This window comes from Plecotus auritus (assembly GCF_963455305.1).
Source record: "Plecotus auritus genome assembly, chromosome: 13".
Lineage (NCBI taxonomy): Eukaryota > Metazoa > Chordata > Mammalia > Chiroptera > Vespertilionidae > Plecotus > Plecotus auritus.
In genome coordinates this window covers 16991806-17009448 of record NC_137779.1, presented here as the reverse complement: position 1 = coordinate 17009448, position 17643 = coordinate 16991806, and positions in this window count along the sequence as shown.

The following is a 17643-nucleotide window of genomic DNA, read 5'->3' as shown; positions in this document are numbered from 1 at the left end:
TCTTCCCTTCCTCTTCCTCCTCCTCCTCCTCTTCCTCCTCCTCCTCTCCTCCTTTTCCTCTTGATGTCCTGCTGCCTTAGCGGTCTTTGCATGACAACTTGAGATGAGGTCAGTTTTCCATCCTCTGGGGGCACAGAGGGTGAGAATCCTAGGCCCCAGTGAGGCTAGGGATCTGGTGTCAGGTGTCAGGTTCATGGGGCTGAGCAAAGACAGGACACTTCAGAGCTCAGTCCAGGCAGGCCCCTCCTGCGCCCAGGGGTGCTCACAAGGGCACTCCTAGCCTCTCGTTTGCCCTAAGACTGTGCACAGACCTCTGTGCCACTCTCACTCAACCCTGGGCCAAGGACCGTGCATGCCATCCTTGGGGTCTTGAGCCCCCGTTCAGCTTTAAGCTGAATGGCAGGTGGCCCCCGTCATGGGAGCCTGACACATGTCTGACTGACCCTGTTGTCCAGGCCATGTGGCCCTCTTGTTTGGATCCCCCACCCTACACTGGGAATATCTTCAGATGTTCCTTTGGGGGCGAGGACTGGGATTTGACTGCCGTCTACCTCAGGGTGGGTGGCAGCTCTGTCTCCAGAGCAAATGTGAGAATCAGCAGGTGAACTGGGAGCCTTTACAGGCTCCCCTGGCTTGCAGCGAGGGTCTGTGCCGGCCCCGGAGTTCATCCGTTCTGCTGGTGGCGTCAGCGCCTTCTTACCCGGGACCACCAGGGTAACCGCGGACGCGGCAGGTGCTTCTCAGCCCACTCTGCCTGTCTCCTTAGCAACGGAGGCCTTGACGGGAGGGCCAGCGAGGTAGGTGCTTAGAAAGGGTTCTCCAGACACACCATGGATAGGCTGTGTGCATATAGAAAGAGACACATTCTAAGGAGTTGCTCACGTGGTGATGGGGCAGCCGGCGTGCTGGAGGCCCAGGAGGGCTGTGGCGTGAGCCAGTCTGAAAGCCGGCACGCTTGAGACCGGAGAGGAGCTGCCATCTCAGTTCTAGTCCAAAGGCAGGGGACACCACGGTCCTGGCACAGGGCAGCAGGCAGGGGGGCGCTGTGCCACGCCAGCACGGCCAAGGGTGAGCCTGAGAGGGGGCGGTGAAGGATTGAGAAAAGACAGAGAATTAAAGCTGCATCTCAGTGGGACGCTGCCCTCTCTGATGGAGAGAGAGAGCGCCCCCAAGCCCTGTCTTTATTTTATAGCCACATTCCCGTGAGGCAAAGTAAGGGCGTGGTCAAGGTGTTTACAGTATTCTCATGGGTTTCAATCCTACTCAAGTACATGCACCTGAACTCTATCAAGCCCACATCACTCAGGCACGTGGGGCCTCGTGTTCGGACCATAGGTTCAAGCTTACAACTACAGCTGTTGGCTGTAATTGTGCTGGGAGGGCCCTGCCCTCCAAGCTGGGACTCGCACGTGGCCGTGAGAGGACTGTGCCCTCTCATCAGTCCGAGGCTTGGACCTGTCCAAACTCTGTAGCCGCTCTCCACAGGGGGGCGCCTCTTATTTGGGGGAAGGTTGACCTTTTCGTTCCCTCCAGGCCTTCCACTGATTGGATGCGACCCACCCACACGGGGTGCGGACCATCGGCTTTACTCGGTCCCCAGATTCAAACGTTAATCTCATCCAGAAGCACCTTCAAAGACACACCTGGGATCAGGTTTGACCAAATCTCTGGGCCCCGTGACACTAAGTTAACCATCATAGAGGCGAGTGGGGGCCCGATCCTGCAACCTGGCTCTGCCAGGCTGAGCTGTGGCCCCCTCTGAAAGGCGAGGAAGCGGGACAGGAACAGGAGAGCAGGCCCTCAGCTCCTGCCTCTGCTGCTGGGGAGCGTCCTTCACATGTGAGAGTCCAGTGGCCAGAACACAGCTGCGCCTCGTTATTGCTGTGTGACCCAGCATGTCACTTATCCCCTCTGAGCTTCAGTTTCTTCATTTAGACGATGTTTTTTCTTAAGAAGAGTGAATGAGGTTATGCATATATGGCACCTGCCTATTAAAATTACTTATACCCCTTGACCTGAAGAATGTAAACAATGCGTTCAGCGATCATTTCTTGAGCACCTACTAAGTGCAAGGCACAGTGCTGTATGTGGTTGGGCGCCCCCCCCCTTCTCCCTTCCCCCCTTTTCCCAAGGAGCATCGTCAGCCAAGCCGGACAACCTAGTTCTGCCCTTTGCTCTGGGCATGCTCCGTGCTTCTCATCTGCCCTCCTGCGCAGGCCCTGTGAGCTCCTTCAGCCACAGCCTGTCTGGGTCCCGCGGGCTCCCATCAGCACCTGCACTCATTCCTTTGCGAGAACCTGGAAAGCGGGAGAGGAGATGGTGAGGAATCAGGAGCCATGAGGGGACTCTCAGTGGAACTCAGGAAAGCGAGGTTATAAGATGGACTTGAGGGTCCAGTTTCCAGAGCCGTTTGAGCTGACAGGTGGGGAACCCGGCTGAGGGCTGAGTGGGTCCGAGGAACCTCCTTGCAGCCCAGGAGGCCCCTCTGCAACCGGGCGAGATGGCCCTTCCCCTTCCCCACGGACCGACCTGGTGGGCGCTGCACCAGCCACACAGCTGGACAAGCAGCGTCCCGCCCTCGTCTTCAGTGACAGCCTCGTCACGCTGTTGGACAGGGAGGATGCAACCACACACATCCAGCACCTTGTAGACACCTGGCACCCGGCACACGTTGGATAAATGTGCACTCCTGACCTCTCTCTGTTTAGGGTGAAATGGATCTGCTTCCCTAACACGCCCACCCTGGGGTTGCGTTCTCCCGGAGATCATTCACACCTCCCTTGCGAATGAAGGTCGCCCCATCCGTCCACAGCACAGCCAGCGCTTCTCTCTCCACCGAATGGTGACCGACCGCTTGCTGCCGGCACGGGCTGTGGGAGCCGGGTGTTCCCAATACTCCTCGGACGGCCCTGCCTCAGCTCAGCGTCTCTGCACTTCCCCCAGTGACCTGACTTCCCGAGCCCCATGCGCCCCTCCACCCCACCCCCTCCCCACCCCCATCATTCTCTAGCTGTCCCCGTCCACCGGAGGCTGTGCTCACTGGACCAGCCAGGGCCTGTGCACTGCTCAGTCCCTTCTCTCTGACAAGCAGGCTCGGAGCCCGGCTGGTGTGGCTCAGTGGTTGAGTATCACCCCAGGAACCAAGAGGTCACCAGTTTGAGTCCCAGTCAGGACACATGCCTGGGTTGTGGGCTCGATTCCCAGCAGGGGGCGTGCACGAGGCAGCCGATAGATGATGTTTCTCTCTCATCCATGTTTCTATCTCTATCCCTCTCCCTTCCTCTTTCTCTAAAATAAAATTAAATTTAAAAAAAAAAAAAGAAGGCTCAGAATCTTCCTCAGCTGCGTGCGATGTTAACCAACTAGCTACATGGCTTTCCCGGCCCCTGGGTGTGGTCGCCCTGCCCTCCCAGAGGCCGCGAGGAGGCTGGGCCGCCCTCAGTTTTCCGGGAGGAATCGCGGCCCAGGCAGTGGTGAGGCTGCCACGGCGCCCCGACACCTGGGCCCCTTGTGCTTGGCGATGGGCAGCGCGTCCACGTCCGACTGTGTGGAGCTCAGGGCCAGGTGACTGTGGTGCCGGCCTCCTCCTGCCTGCACTCCCATCCATGCCCCCCCCCCGCCCCAGCCGACCCCCAGGGCCCGTCCCCCCTCCCTCCCCGCTGTGGGGGTCACCCAGCTCTCCTGCCAGCTGTGACCATTCAAGTCCTCATTCTGGAGCCCGGGCTGTGGAGAAGCAGAACGTGGAACGGGGGATGGCTGGGCTGGAGCGGAGGAAGCGACGCTCCTGGAAGTAAATGGCTTTTCCATGTGTGTCCACGCTGCCTGTTGGAGGCCAGCCATAGGCCCTCGGACCCGGTGGGAGATGAGCCGAGGGCTGGAGAGGAAATGGGGAAGGCTCCGCGGTCCAGGCGACAGGGCTCCTGCTGAGAGGAGGAGGGAAGAGGCAGGAGGGCCCGAGGGCCCGCAGGGGTCACTGCTCAGTGACTGCGTCAACTGCTCCTTGGAGGAAGTGAGGAAATGAACGAGGTCCTAGAAGGAGGGGTGAGGGAAGGGAGAATGAAGATCAGGAGAGGAAGGAAGGGGAGGGGAGGCTGGGGAGGAGGAGGCCAAGGTACTATGCGGAGGCTGGAGCCCCCTGGGGGCCCCGGGGCAGGAGGCCCGCTTCTGCACCAGCTCAGCCCAGTCACTGCCCTCCTGCCGTCTGCTTGAACGTCCTGGGAGCGCTTTCACAACCAGTCCTTCCCGGGCCTCCGTGGGCAAGATACTCCGCTGGGCCTCCGTTTCCTGGCCAGTCCAACATGTGATTGCAATGCCTGCCGGGTGCTCTCAGGGTTGCGGTGAGAGCCGGAGGGTGGGTGAGTGGGAGAGGACAGTGAAAAGCGCACCACTGCCCAGCAGGCGTGGCTCAGTGATTGAGTGTTGACCCAGGAACCAGGAGGTCACGGTTCGATTCCCGGTCAGGACACATGCCCGGGTTGTGGGTTCAGTCCCCGGTGGGGTGTGTGCAGGAAGCAGCCAATGGATGTTTCTCTCTCATCAGTGTTTCTATCTCTCTATCTCTCTATTCCTCTCTCTCTAAAAGTCAATAAAAACATTTTTTTTTTTAAAAAAAAAGTGCACCACTGTACAAAAAGGGGGTGTGGGGAGTCCACCTTGGGATCGAATCAGTGTTCAGATCCTGGCTCTGTTGCCCAGTAGCTGAGTGATACCGAACAGTTACCCACCCGAGTCTCAGGTTTATCCCCTGCAACGAGGCCAGTTGTTGATTACATAATATTAGGAAGTTGTTCATTTTATGTATGATAATAGTTTTGTGATAATGCAAGACAATGTTCCTATTTTCTAAAAATGGATACTAAACTAACCGGGGGTGAGATATAACAAGCGTCTTCAGTTGACTTTAAAATACTTCCGCAAAAATAAAATGGGTGAAGCTTCAGCCCGATCCACGCTGCCTGGGGTTTCACAGGGCAGAGCACAACCTGCTCGACGCCAACGTTAACATTTCCCTGTTTGTGTAAAAGCCGAGGCCATGGACACGTTGTGTGAGGTGTTCTCGGAGGGAGCAGTGAGGAGGAGGAAGGAGCGTGCCGTTGGAGGCGGTTACAGTGGAGAGGAAGAGATGTCCCCGAGTTCGGGGACAGGTCAGAGGTCACTGGGCCCCTGGGACAGGGTGAACCTCACCTGACCCACGGGGCAGAGAAGTAGAGAGAGACCCCCAAAGGCAGAATCCTGGGAAGGTCCTCAGCACTCCAGATGGCCCCGTGGTCAGAAGCTCCTCCCTGTGTTTGGTGCCTCATAAGATCCGGGATTCTGGAGCCAATTTTTATTTTAATGAAAATAAAGGAACAGGCACACACACACCTGAGTTTCGTGGAGTAGGAGTCACACCTACCTCTACCTCACTGCTACTATTATCACTAGTGTTGCCGTTATTGTTATTATTATATTACTAGAGGCCTAGTGTATGAAATTTGCGCACTGGGGCCGCTGCGCTCACCAGCCGTGAGCCTGGCTTCTGGCTGAGGGCTGCTCCCGCTGTGGGAGCACACTGACCAACAGGAGGCAGCTCCTGTGTTGTGCGGGATCGGGCCAAAACTGGCTCTCCAGCATCTCCAGAGGGGTCCCGTATTGCAAGAGGGCGCAGGCCAGGCTGAGGGTCCCCACTGGTGCATGACCAGGGCGAGGGAGGGACGCAGGAGGTTGGCCAGCCACGAGGGACTGCGGGAGGGCTCAGGGCATGTCTGGCTCGTCTCGCTCAGTCCTGATCAGCGGGATCCCAGTAGTAAGCTAACCTACCGGTCAGAGCATCTGCCCCCTGGTGGTCAGTGCACATCATAGCGAGCCGTTGATGGCCTTAGCATATCATTAACATATTATGCTTTGATTGGTTGAACGGGCGACCGGACACTTAGCATATTAGGCTTTTATTATATAGGATTATTTTTAATCCTCACCCAAGGATATTTTTTCCATTGATATTTAGAGAGAGTGAAAGAGAGGGAAGTGGGGAGGAGAATCAGAGAAACATTGATGTGAGAGAGACACATCCACCGGTTGCCTCCCACACTTGCCCTGACCAGGGCCGGGGATTGAACCTGCAAACCAGGTACATGCCCTTGACTGGGAATCAAACCTGTGACCCTTTGGTCCACAGGCCGATGCTCCCACCACTGAGCCAAACCAGCCAGGGCGCTGTCATGATCTTTAGGAAGGAGGCTGGCGCTGGGGCCGCAGCACAGGTTTGGGGCGAGGAATGCAGCCTCCAGGAGAGGAATGCTCGAGGCTGAGGCCCCTCCCTGCTCTAGCTGGCACTGTGGCTTCCACTGTGCGCAGAGTGACAGCGCTAGGACCGTTTTCTGTGGTTGAGGGTCTGTGGGGAGCACTTGGCCTTGGCTGGGCCCAGTGGGTGTCTGTGCACGGGCTGAAGGAGCCAGACCGGCCACCTGAGGTCGGCGGAGGAAGCCGGGGGCCCAAGGAAACCTCTGGCCTCCCCCTCCATCTTCCAGCCTGGTCAGCTTCCCTCTCCCCCCACCCTGACCCCGTCCCAATGCTTTGCTCCCCCCACCCCCAGCCTGGCTCAATTCTCCAAGTTCCCTGGCTGGGGAGCAGGAAGGAGTAGGGAGTTTCTGGAATGTCTCTGCAGAGCTCCAGGGGGAGGCCTGGCAACTGGAAATTGTCAGCAGTCTCCTTGGCGACTAGCAGCCAAATAGTTCTGGAAAGGCAGGCGGGCGGGGAGCTCTCTGCAGGGAGGCCAAGTGGAGCAGCCCTGGGCCCCCAGTTCCTTATCACCTGGGTCAGTCTGGGCGGATCAGGAGACAGAAATCACTCCAGTGACTTGAGAAGAAAGAATTTAATCTAAAGAGTCAACAACTAGGTACAAAGTTGTTAATTAGGTGAGGAAGGGGAGCGCAGCGTGCTCAGGCCTCCCGCAGCTGCAGGAGCAGCACCCCCTCCCCGGGCTGGGGACAGAGCAAGAGGGTGGACTGACTCAACCCTGTACAGGACATTCCCAGGAGGGACCCGGAGCCTGGAACCCAGACCTCGGAGGAGAAGCTCTGAGCAAGAAGGTGGGCACCCTGGGCTTGTTCCCGGGGTCCCTGCCAGCTGTGCTGGGGTCTCTGGGGTAGGGGTGTGGGGTGGATGGTGATGATGAAGCTGCAGTTGTTGGAAAGAGTGCAAACTGGATTTGGTGGCTGCTTCAGGACGGGCCTGCCGCTGTGGGGTGACGCTCGCTTGCAGGGAACGCAAGGACAAGGACGAAAGCAGGAAAGAGCGTGTCCACCTCCCTCCAGCCGCAGCCTCCCTCTAGGGCCCCCCATCGGGAGAATATAATAGAAAACAGATGGCAACGCAGAAATGGGGGCCACTCCATCACAAAGCCCTGCAGGGAGGACAGGCCTGGAGCTGAGAAGCAAGAACACTTACGTGTTAGTCACTTCTTCCAGCCCAGCTCTAGTGGAAAGAGCAGTGCCAGGCACATAGTAGGTGCTCATCTAATATCATTGTCTGGCCTCTGCCTTGGTTGGTTTCTGAAAGGCCTTCTGGAACTTACTCTGGCTTTTCTTGCAGAGTTACTGACGTTCCTAAGCTCTGAGAGCAGGAAGGATTTCGTATCTCAGTAGGAATGAAAACAGCAGCGAAGAAATATGTAGGTAAGGCCTGGCCCGTGTGGGTCAGTGGTGGAGCATTTACCTGTGAACCAAGAGGTCACCGGTTCAATTCCTGGTCAGGGCACATTCTTGGGTTTCGGGTTCCATCCCAAGCAGGGGGCATGCAGGAGGCAGTTCATCAATGTTTCTCTCTCATTGATGTTTCTCTCCCTCTCTAAAATCAATAAAAACCATTTTAAAAAGAGAGATATGTAGTAAGAGTGGCCTTAGGAAAACTCTACTTCACTGTGATCAAGTCATACATTAAGGGTAAAGGACTAGAAAGATAGGTCTATGGGACAGAATTGGAACCAAGCGCCGGAATACATCCCAGTGTATTGGGTTGTAGTATAGTATACAATAAAAGCGGTATTGCAAGCCACTGAGGAATAGGAGAGTTTATGTAACAACCTGTCTAGGCACGACTGGCTATCTGTCTGCAAAACCAAGGTGAAGTTCTCACAAGCGATTCAAACTAAATATCAAATAGATGAAAGATTGAAATGTCTTTAAATTTAAATGTTTAAAACCATTTAAATACTGTTTTCATATTTAAACAACATTCCTAAGGAAATATTTAAAACAATTTTAAACAATATGTAAAACAATTTAAATATTTAAAATAATTTAATTTAAAAAATTAGGAGAATATTTATATAACCTAGGTTCGAAGAGAGTTTTCTAAACAAAACAGAAAATCCAGAAGCTATGGAGGAAAGATAGACAGGACATGTTTAAATTTTAAAAGGGTGAAAGATAACATACAAAGTCAAGAGACTGATTGTAGATTGGAGAAAATGTCTCGATGCATTCTACTGACAAAGAGTTAATAGCCTGGCCAGGGTGGCTCAGTGGTGGGGCATCAGCCCGTGAACCAGGAGGTCACGATTCGATTTCCAGTCGGGGCACATGCCTGGATTGTGGGCTCGATCCCCAGTAAGGGGAGTGCAGGAGGCAGCCAATCAATGATGTTTCTCTCTCATCAATATTTCTCTCTCTCTCTCTCCCTCGCCCTTCCTCTCTCTAAAGTCAATTTAAAAATATTTTTTTAAGCCCTAGCCAGTTTTGCTCAGTGGATAGAGCGTCGGCCTGCGGACTGAGGGGTCCCGGGTTCGATTCCAGTCAAGGGCATGTACCTTGGTTGTGGGCACATCCCCAGTGGGAGGTGTGCAGGAGGCAGCTGATTGATGTTTCTAAAAAAAATAAAAATAAGTAAAAAATAAAATATTTTTTAAAAAGAGTTAACATCTATCATCCATGAAGAGCTGCTCCACCCCTAGTAGAAAAAGGACAAAACTTATGAACAGGTGACTCATGGGAGAGAAAGCCCAAATGGCCGATATATTTACAGAAAGATGCTCAACCTCACGAATTGTCAAGGAAATGCAGCTTTTAAAAGTGCGACGCCACTTTTCATTGGTCAGAGTAGCAGAACTTAAAGGGAGTAATGACACCGAGGGCTGGGGAGGATGCGGGAGAAAGAGCACTTCGAATCACCGCTGCTGCGTCTATGAATTAGCACAGGCTTCTGACAAAGGGATCTGGTAACATGAAAACTAACTATATGCATTGCATTGACCCAGCTATGTCATTCGTAGCCGTTTATCCTACGGCGGGTGGGGGGGGGGGGGGGGAAGCAGCAAACTCCGGTATGAAAAAATAGGCAAAAAAAAATGTCATAGTATGTTTTGTGGAGGCAAAAATACCAGTAATGGTTGCAGGAGACACATATATCCACACTCTGTAATGCTATGCCAGGATAAACAAGGATACATCACAAGTAGACAAATGCTATATGGTTCCACTTGGGATACCTCTGAAGTAGTCAAACTCACAGAAACAGAAAGAACACTGGTTGCCGGGGGCTGGGGCAGAGGGAAGGAGGGAGCTGTTTAATGGGTACAGCCTTGGGCTTTGCAAGACGAAGAATGCTCTGGGAACACAGCTAACACTCCTGACCTGGACCCTTCAAAATGGGTAAGATGGTAAATTTCACTTCATGTATCCTTCACCACAATCCAAAAAAAATGAATAAATTAGGGGGGTTGTCACGATGTTAAGTGAGAAAGCAACTCGCAGAGAAATCTGTGTGAAACGGTGACAACGCATGTGAAGGACGCCTGTTGGTGACCCAGCCCCCTGTGCTGTGACCTGAGTCTGCTTCTCCAGAGCTCCCCACCCCCACCCCCAACCTCCAAGCCGGGCGTTTCAGGCAGGAGCCAGCACTGAGCTGAGCTCTTTGGGTGGCAAAGCGCCTCAGATCCTGCCCTGGTGCCCCCATCTCAACTGGCTCCACCAAACACCATCCCCACAGGCTCTGCGCTCCCAGCCAAGGCCCCCAGCTGCTTCCAATCTCTGCGCAGACCTGACTGGAATGAGAAGCCGGTGGATCAATCCCAGGCCCAGCTCCTCCTGATTAGTCCATACGACCTGGCTGTCAGCAGGGCCCGAGTGAAGGGGCCTGGGGCTGAGGGGCCCAGGGGAAGTCCCTCGCCAGCCTGGGGCGGATGGGGATGTTCTTGAGCTGTGGGGAGAAGGGCAGGGCAGGGCCGAGTAAATTCTTCAAGGGCCGCTGGTCTGCTGTCTTCTCAGGCCATATCTTCTCTCTCCCGTCTCCACACTGCTCCCAAAAGACCCATCCTCCAGTGGGGTGTCTCCCTACCCCCCAGCTCCAAACTCGGCCTCAGTTTCTCTTTCCTGTCACCTCTCAGCTGTACCAGGAACCCCTTCTGGACACAAGAAAAAAGGCATCTCTCCACAACGCCACACTTCCTAGAGCTGCAGAATCATCAGAACTCAAACACGGAAAATCACTTATGTCTCAAGTGCCTCTCAACCTGGCCTCCCCCTCAGCAGCCCCCTGACCAATGGGCACGGGGTAGGGCGCATGCAACAGGATGCATGGATGCATGAGTGACCGTCTGTCTTCCTAACACTTACGCTTTAATGCATGTGGAAAAAATATAACCAGCACGTAGAACTAGTTCTACTTTTAATTAAATTGCGTGAAGGATATAGACCATATATGCATAGTTCCAAGGCTCTGGGGGCAGGAGAGTGGGGGTGGGTGGATGAGGCTTATCTTGTCAGCACCTCTCTGCCCCCGGGAAGGCACCCGGTCCTTCCCTCTGGCAGTTGTCACTGTCCAATCACGCTGCTCAGGGAAGAACCACGCCTCCGTGAATCCTGAGACGGAACCTGTCTGAGCAGCCTGGCCCAGAGAAATCCATCCAGGACAGAATGCATGCTCCTCTTTCTAGAGCAATAGGCCCTGTCTGAACGGGCCTGGTCTTTTATTTTTATTTTTTTTAATGGTTTTATCGATTTTTAGAGAGAGAGGAAAGGAGAGGGATAGAGAGACAGAAACATGGACGAGAAAGAAGTATCATGTGTCTGGGCATGGGTCCTGACTGGGAATCTAACCGTGACCTCTTGGTTCAGAGGTCGACGCTCACCCACTGAGCCACGCGGGCCGGGCAGTGGGCCTAGTCTCGATGCGGTGGGGCAGCAGGAAAGACCAAGTCTAACTAACAAGAAAGGAAAACACACTCTCCATGAACCTGAGAACCTGTCCGTCCGGGAGAGCCCCTCCCAGGTGGTCAGGCCGACTGGGGCCGGTGGGGGGGGGGAGGGGGTGCCTTCAGTGAAGCCCTGGAGCCAGGCTTCTGGCCGAGCCTCCAGACCCCATCGCGCCATTCATTCCGCGGCCGCCCCCTGCCCTCCTGTTCCGATGACCTCAGACAGACATAAAACCCGCTGAGCTCAGCACAAGCGTCGGAGACATGATTGCGGCCTCGGGGTCCCCGTGGACCCCAGCTGGTACCGGGCCGCCCTGGGCTCCATTTGACAGGATAAAGTGAACTCATTTATTCGGTTGTTTTAAGTGAGCTCACGCCAGGCAGTGCCAGAGAACAGAGACATAAATCTTTCCCGGCACAGAGTCATGCCAAACACCTTGGACGGGCCTCGCTGCCTGCCCAAGACAGTTTTCCCGCCTCGGCCCACGGCCCACGGCCCACGAGGAGGGGGAAGCACTGGGAACCAAGGCCGTGGGGGAGGGTGTCAGCAGATTCTGGGAATGACAAACTTGTCAACGCTTCGGCCTCATAAGCATTCCTCCAGTAAGAAAGGCAAACTTTTTACCCGAGAGGTGGCCTTAGCGCTCACTCCGGGTGGATTCAAGGGCGTCCCTGGCCACTTGGCCTGGCTGGGGGTGACCCTGGGCGAGGAACGAGGCTTCTCTCACTTCTCTGAAGGCCGCATCGGCACCAGAGGTGGGGCCGCTGGTCGCATCTCACCCCCTGGGCTGTGGGTACAGCCTCAGATGTTTCTAAACCGGAGCAAACCCAAGCGGTTGCTGGAAACTTCCCGGCCAGAGAGGAACCCTGCCTGAGGCTGCAGAGCCACGCGGAGAAGGGGCAGGGAGGTGGCATCGTGGCCGGCCCTGTGGCTGCAGGACGGGGAGCAGTGTGTGTGTCCCTTCACGGAGACATTTCCTTAAAGCGCTTATTGTTTGCAAACTCTGTAAAGCAGCGAATATGTGGAGGAGAGTCACCCACCGCCTTACTGTCCCTATGATGTCTCAGATGGTTTTGTGCCTCCACGTTTCTTGTCTATGCACATATGTGTTGTTGTTAATCCTCACCCGAGGATATTTTTCCATTGATTTTTTTAGAGAGAGTGGAAGGGAAGGGGGAGAGACACACAGAGAGAAACGTTGATGTGAGAGAGACACATCGACTGGTTGCCCTCCTGCACACACCCTGACGGGGGCCAGGGATCGAGGTACGTACCCTTGACCGGATTCGAGCCAAGGACCCTTCAGTCCTCAGGCCGCCGCTCTATCCACTGAACCAAACGGGCCAGGGCTATTCACATACTTTTAAAGCATAATTGCAACCAGGACTCTTGGGGTCCCTATGCCCCCACCTCCCCTTTTCTTCAGCTAAGAATTCTCACCGAGGAACTGGCCTGCAGGCGATGAGCCCTTACCTCGTAGGCCAGTTCCCTCGAAGCTGTGGGACGCCCCGCATTTGTGTGCACACTGCAGGCTGAGGTAGGCGCTCTGAGCCGCCTCGGCAAGACACAGCTCTTCTGTAAACCGGTGCACAATCCCTTCCTTCCCTCTTCCCACGGCAGGGACACCTCTGCGGTGCGGGGCAGGGGCTGGGTGCTGGGACGGCCGAGAGCAGGACTAGGAAGGGTCTCTGCTCCCACCTCAGGGTCCATTACAGGTGAGGCAGGAACACATGTCCGTGGCTCCACCAGACGAAGGAGAAATGAGAGGGGTTTGAGGGCTGGAAGGGACCTTGGGGGACAAGGCCGTGGCAGGTGGGTTGACCATGTCCCGGCACAGCCCGGGCTAGTGACACTGGACGGAGGCTGGCACCCAGGTCTCTGGGCCCCTCCCGGACACACCACTGCCCTCGCTCTGGGACATGAGGCAGCACGTGGGCCACAGGGCCCACCCCGGCACCCGGCTGAGACCGCCTCGCCACGAACCTCCCCTCCGCCCGCAGCCTCCAGTGTCTTTGCTCCCAGCCTGCCTCCCGACTTTCCTGAGTCAGGAACGAACCTACCGGGTGATTAAATATCGTAAAGCAACCACTTCCCCGCAAATCAATGTCTGGACTGAATACATGGTTCCTGCCAAATGGATGCAGTCAAATGAAAATCCGGAGGGTCTGAGAAGTTGATAACATGGATCTGAAATCAATCTTTGGGAAATAAAAATGGCAATGATATTTTTTAAAAATAAAGAGAGAATTAAAGTAGCTAGGAGGAGGAAGAAGTCCTTAATACACTATCACATAAAACTGTGGTACAGCCCTGACTGGTTTGGCTCAGTGGATAGAGCGTGAGCCTACAGACTCAAGGGTCCCAGGTTCAATTCCGGTCAAGGGCATGTACCTTGGTTGCAGGCACAACCCCAGTAGGTGTGCAGGAGGCAGCTGATCGATGTTTCTCTCTCATCGATGTTTCTAGCTCTCTCTCCCTCTCCCTTCCTCTCTGTAAAAAAAAATCAATAAAATATATATAAAAAACTGTGGTACGAGCACAAGAATAAGCTGGAATTAAGAAGACACAGAATCCTAGTCTATGGGCCTAGGTGTGTGGCAATGTAGTATGATAAAGGAGGTATCAGGAGGCAATAAAATAAAGTGCTGGAGGGTAGGAGCGAGGCGTGTGACCTAAGAGGACCCGAGCCTTCAGCTAGTTGCTCTGGAACAGTGATATGTGGTCACCCACTGGGGCCAGGTTCCCTCGGGGTCAGCAGGCACCGGCTGTCTGGACAGCAGCAGGTGGGAGCAGACGGAGGCCCTGGATCTCAGCGGGCAGAGTGCCACCCGGGGAGCGGTCCCTGCTCTGGACTGGCACCTCCGCTTCTGTGCCAACGGCTGTGCTGTCTCCACTCAGGTCCTCTTTTGGATCCGGGCCCTCCTTGAATCAAAGAGAAGGAGACTTGCCTGGCTGGCGTGGCTCAGTGGTTGAGCATCCACCTATGAACCAGGAGATCACAGTGCGATTCCCTGTCAGGGCACATGCCCGGTTTCGGGCTCGATCCCCAGTGTGGAGTGTGCCAGAGGCAGCCGATCAATGATTCTCTCTCATCATTGATGTTTCTCTCTCTCTCTCTTCATTTTTAAAATCACTAAAAAAATTTTTTTTAAAAATATATTTTATTGCTTTTTTACAGAGAGGAAGGGAGAGGGATAGAGAGTTAGAAACATCGATGAGAGAGAAACATCGATCAGCTGCCTCCTGCACACTCCCTACTGGGGATGTGCCCGCAACCAAGGTACATGCCCTTGATCGGAATCAAACCTGGGACCTTTCAGTCCACAAGCCGACGCTCTATCCACTGAGCCAAACTGGTTAGGGCTAAAAAAATTTTTTTTTTAAAAAAGGAAGGAAATTGAGCAAAACCAAGACTGGCCACAATGAGCCTCTCTCCCCAGTGTCTGGAGAGGTGCTGCTCCCTCCCTTCACCCCTCCTCCCCCTGGTCCCCTCAGAGTTTCCACTGGGGAGCCCATGTTCGCAGCTTTCCTGGGGCTGCGCTGTGCTGAGGGGGGTCCGCGCAGTCCCATGACCAGAAGCTGTCAGACGTCCTAGCAGACCAGGGCCGATGCCTGGCCTTCCCCGTGATTCACGGCTGCTGCAGAGCCAGCGCCCCACGTGGCGCAGGGGCCGGGCCAGGCCAGGGGCTCCCTCCCAGCTCCCCCGGGAATCACAGCCTGCTCCACGTCACCGTGAATGTCAATGCGCTCACAGCGCCGCACGGGCCAAGGCAAACCCAGTGGGTCTGGTTTAGGGCTCGGTGCCAAGGAACACACAGCTGATGAAGCCACACACAGATGCGCTGAAGTCACCGGCTCCCGCACGTCTCCAATGGCTCCTTCCTGGGGCGGCCTCGATGGGGAGCGAAGACCTGGGCCAGGCCGTCGAGGCCACACGATGAGCCCTTGCAGTTCCAAGCCAGGAGCTGGCCCTGCAGAGTGGTCTTTGGGTTGTTGACACATCAACTGGACAGTTGGTGTTGAGACAGCTGTGGCACCCAGGACACGGGGCTCCGGGGCTCCTCGGCCATGAGACAAAGGGATGTGAGGAGGGGGCAAAGGGCACGGCGGAGGAATGCCCGCTGTTTGCAGACCCCGTGGGAACAGCCGCCCAGTGAAAATGACTGAAGATGCTGTGAGGGTGACTGGTAGTCTCTCAGATCTAAATGGGAAAGGGAGGGAGGGGGGCAGTTGTATTTAGGACACGCACCCTCCCCGCCATGCTGAGCTGAGCATGATGGAAAACTCCAACTACGTTCTCATAGGGTTAGGCTGCACACCGGCCCGACACGCTTCCTACGTTCATTCATCCTGCACCACGTAACTGGGGTTCACCTCCAGGAGGGTTAGCCGCTGGGAGAACGGTGGTGGACGAAGAGATGGCGGAGGAACAGTCACTCAAGAACAACATTCATGCCCGGCTGCGGTGGCTCAGTTGAGTGTTGACCTATGAACCAGGAGGTCACGGTTCGATTCCCGGTCAGGGCACGTACCCGGACTGCGGGCTTGATCCCCAGTGTGGGATGTGCATGACGCAGCCGATTCTCTCTCATCATTGATGTTTCTATCTCTCCCTCTCCCTTCCTCTCTGAAATCAATAAAAATATTTTTTTAAAAAACAAATAAATGTTTATCAAATGTCTATGATGTGTCTGGGAACTGGAGACGCAGTAGAAAAACAAAACAAAGATCCCTGTCTTTATGAGACTTACATTCTGATGGGAGGAGTCAGGATAATAAACAAAACAGTAAAATCAATGAAAATATCTATTTTTTAAAAGAGCAGCATTCCCTGAGCGCCTGCTGTGTGTCCGGCACTGCCGGGGGTACGTGCTGAGTGGACAAGGCTGACCACAGCCGAGGGACACAGTGTGAGGAGAACCCCAGTGGGCATTCGGAGGCGCGGCCCGGCTGTTGGCAGACTCTGTCCCGGGCCTTCTTTGCCTCAGTGTCTCCTCCTCTCTTACCTGCTGCTCTGCCCGCGCTTGGGGCTCCGTCACAGGCATGCGTGTGTGGAGCATGTGTGTGGGGGGAGGATTCTGTGCTTCTCCCGAGCTCTCCAGGCAGTCCTGGCTGCGAGCTGGATCTGGAGCACCGCCTCGGGGGACCCGGGGCAGGTAACGGGTGGCCCCACGCGTGGTGAGAAGGCGCGATGCGTCAGTCACAGTCCCCTTGTAGAAGGAGAGGAGTGCCCTCTGGAAGCTGCTGGAGGGGGCAGGCGTCCCTCCTCTGCGCTCCGCTGTGGCCTGCACACCGTCCCTGGCAACCCTGGCTCATCCCGTCTCTGCTGTGGGACTCCGAGTTCTGAGATGACTACAGCATCAGATCTCCCTCTCCCTGGCGTTTAGGAGCAGGTGGGTAACAATAAACAGTGCTGTGGAGGGACTTCCATGTATTTCCAAGTCCTGCTCGTGGGGATAAAACCTAGGCAGGGTGATATGCATGTGGAATATATCGAGAGAGAGAGATGCCGGAAGCACCCTCCCCGTCGGGGTGAGGCTGCTGGGGGCAATCTGGGACAGAGCGGCCTGCTCCGGCTGCAAACCTGCTCCAGCTTTCTGGGGGAGCACCCATGCCCCCGTTGTCTCAAGCGCCTGGGTTGGCTTTTGAGTAGCAAATGTGAAAAATAAAACGCATCTCGATGGGGCTTGCAGGAAAATGTCTGGGATTCTGAGACACACCCTTTAAGTCCTTAAAAGCAAAACCTTGGGCTCCCTGAAACCTTACTTTTTAAATAAAGCTCCTCCCCCCCCCACCCCCATCCCTCACCACGCACCTGCCTGCTTGTAAGAAATGCCTCTGTCGGGCCACATTCCAGGGACCATTAAGTACCTGAGGATGGATGAAACCTTCTCTACCCTGAAGGCATTCAGGAGCAAAATAGGAAAACCTTTTGAATTCTGTATGTCAGCTAAAACATTAGAAAAGCGAAATGTTCTCGCGTCCAAAAACTTCGTAAAGGTTTCAGTGTGTGAGTGTGTGAGTGTGTGTGTGTGTGTGTGTGTGTACGTGTGTGGCGCCCAGCATGCTTGCCCAGGGCTTGTGATGTGCCACCAGCTCCAATCCCCAGCACAGTAAAACAAAGCTCTGCTGCCACCTCGTGGCGTCATTAGAGGGATGATCTAGCTGCTCATGCTCTAACCCAGTGGTCGGCAAACAGCGGCTAGCGAGCCACATGCGGCTCTTTGGCCCCTTGAGTGTGGCTCTTCCACAAAATACCACAGCCTGGGCGAGTCTATTTTGAAGAAGTGGCGTTAGAAGAAGTTTAAGTTTAAAAAATTTGGCTCTCCAAAGAAATTTCAGTCGTTGTACTGTTGATATTTGGCTCTGTTAACTAACGAGTTTGCCGACCACTGCCCTAAACGAAATCCAGAAACACCTCAGGAGCCCACACAAAGGTGGTTGCCTAGGAAAAGATGAGAATGGGAAAGAC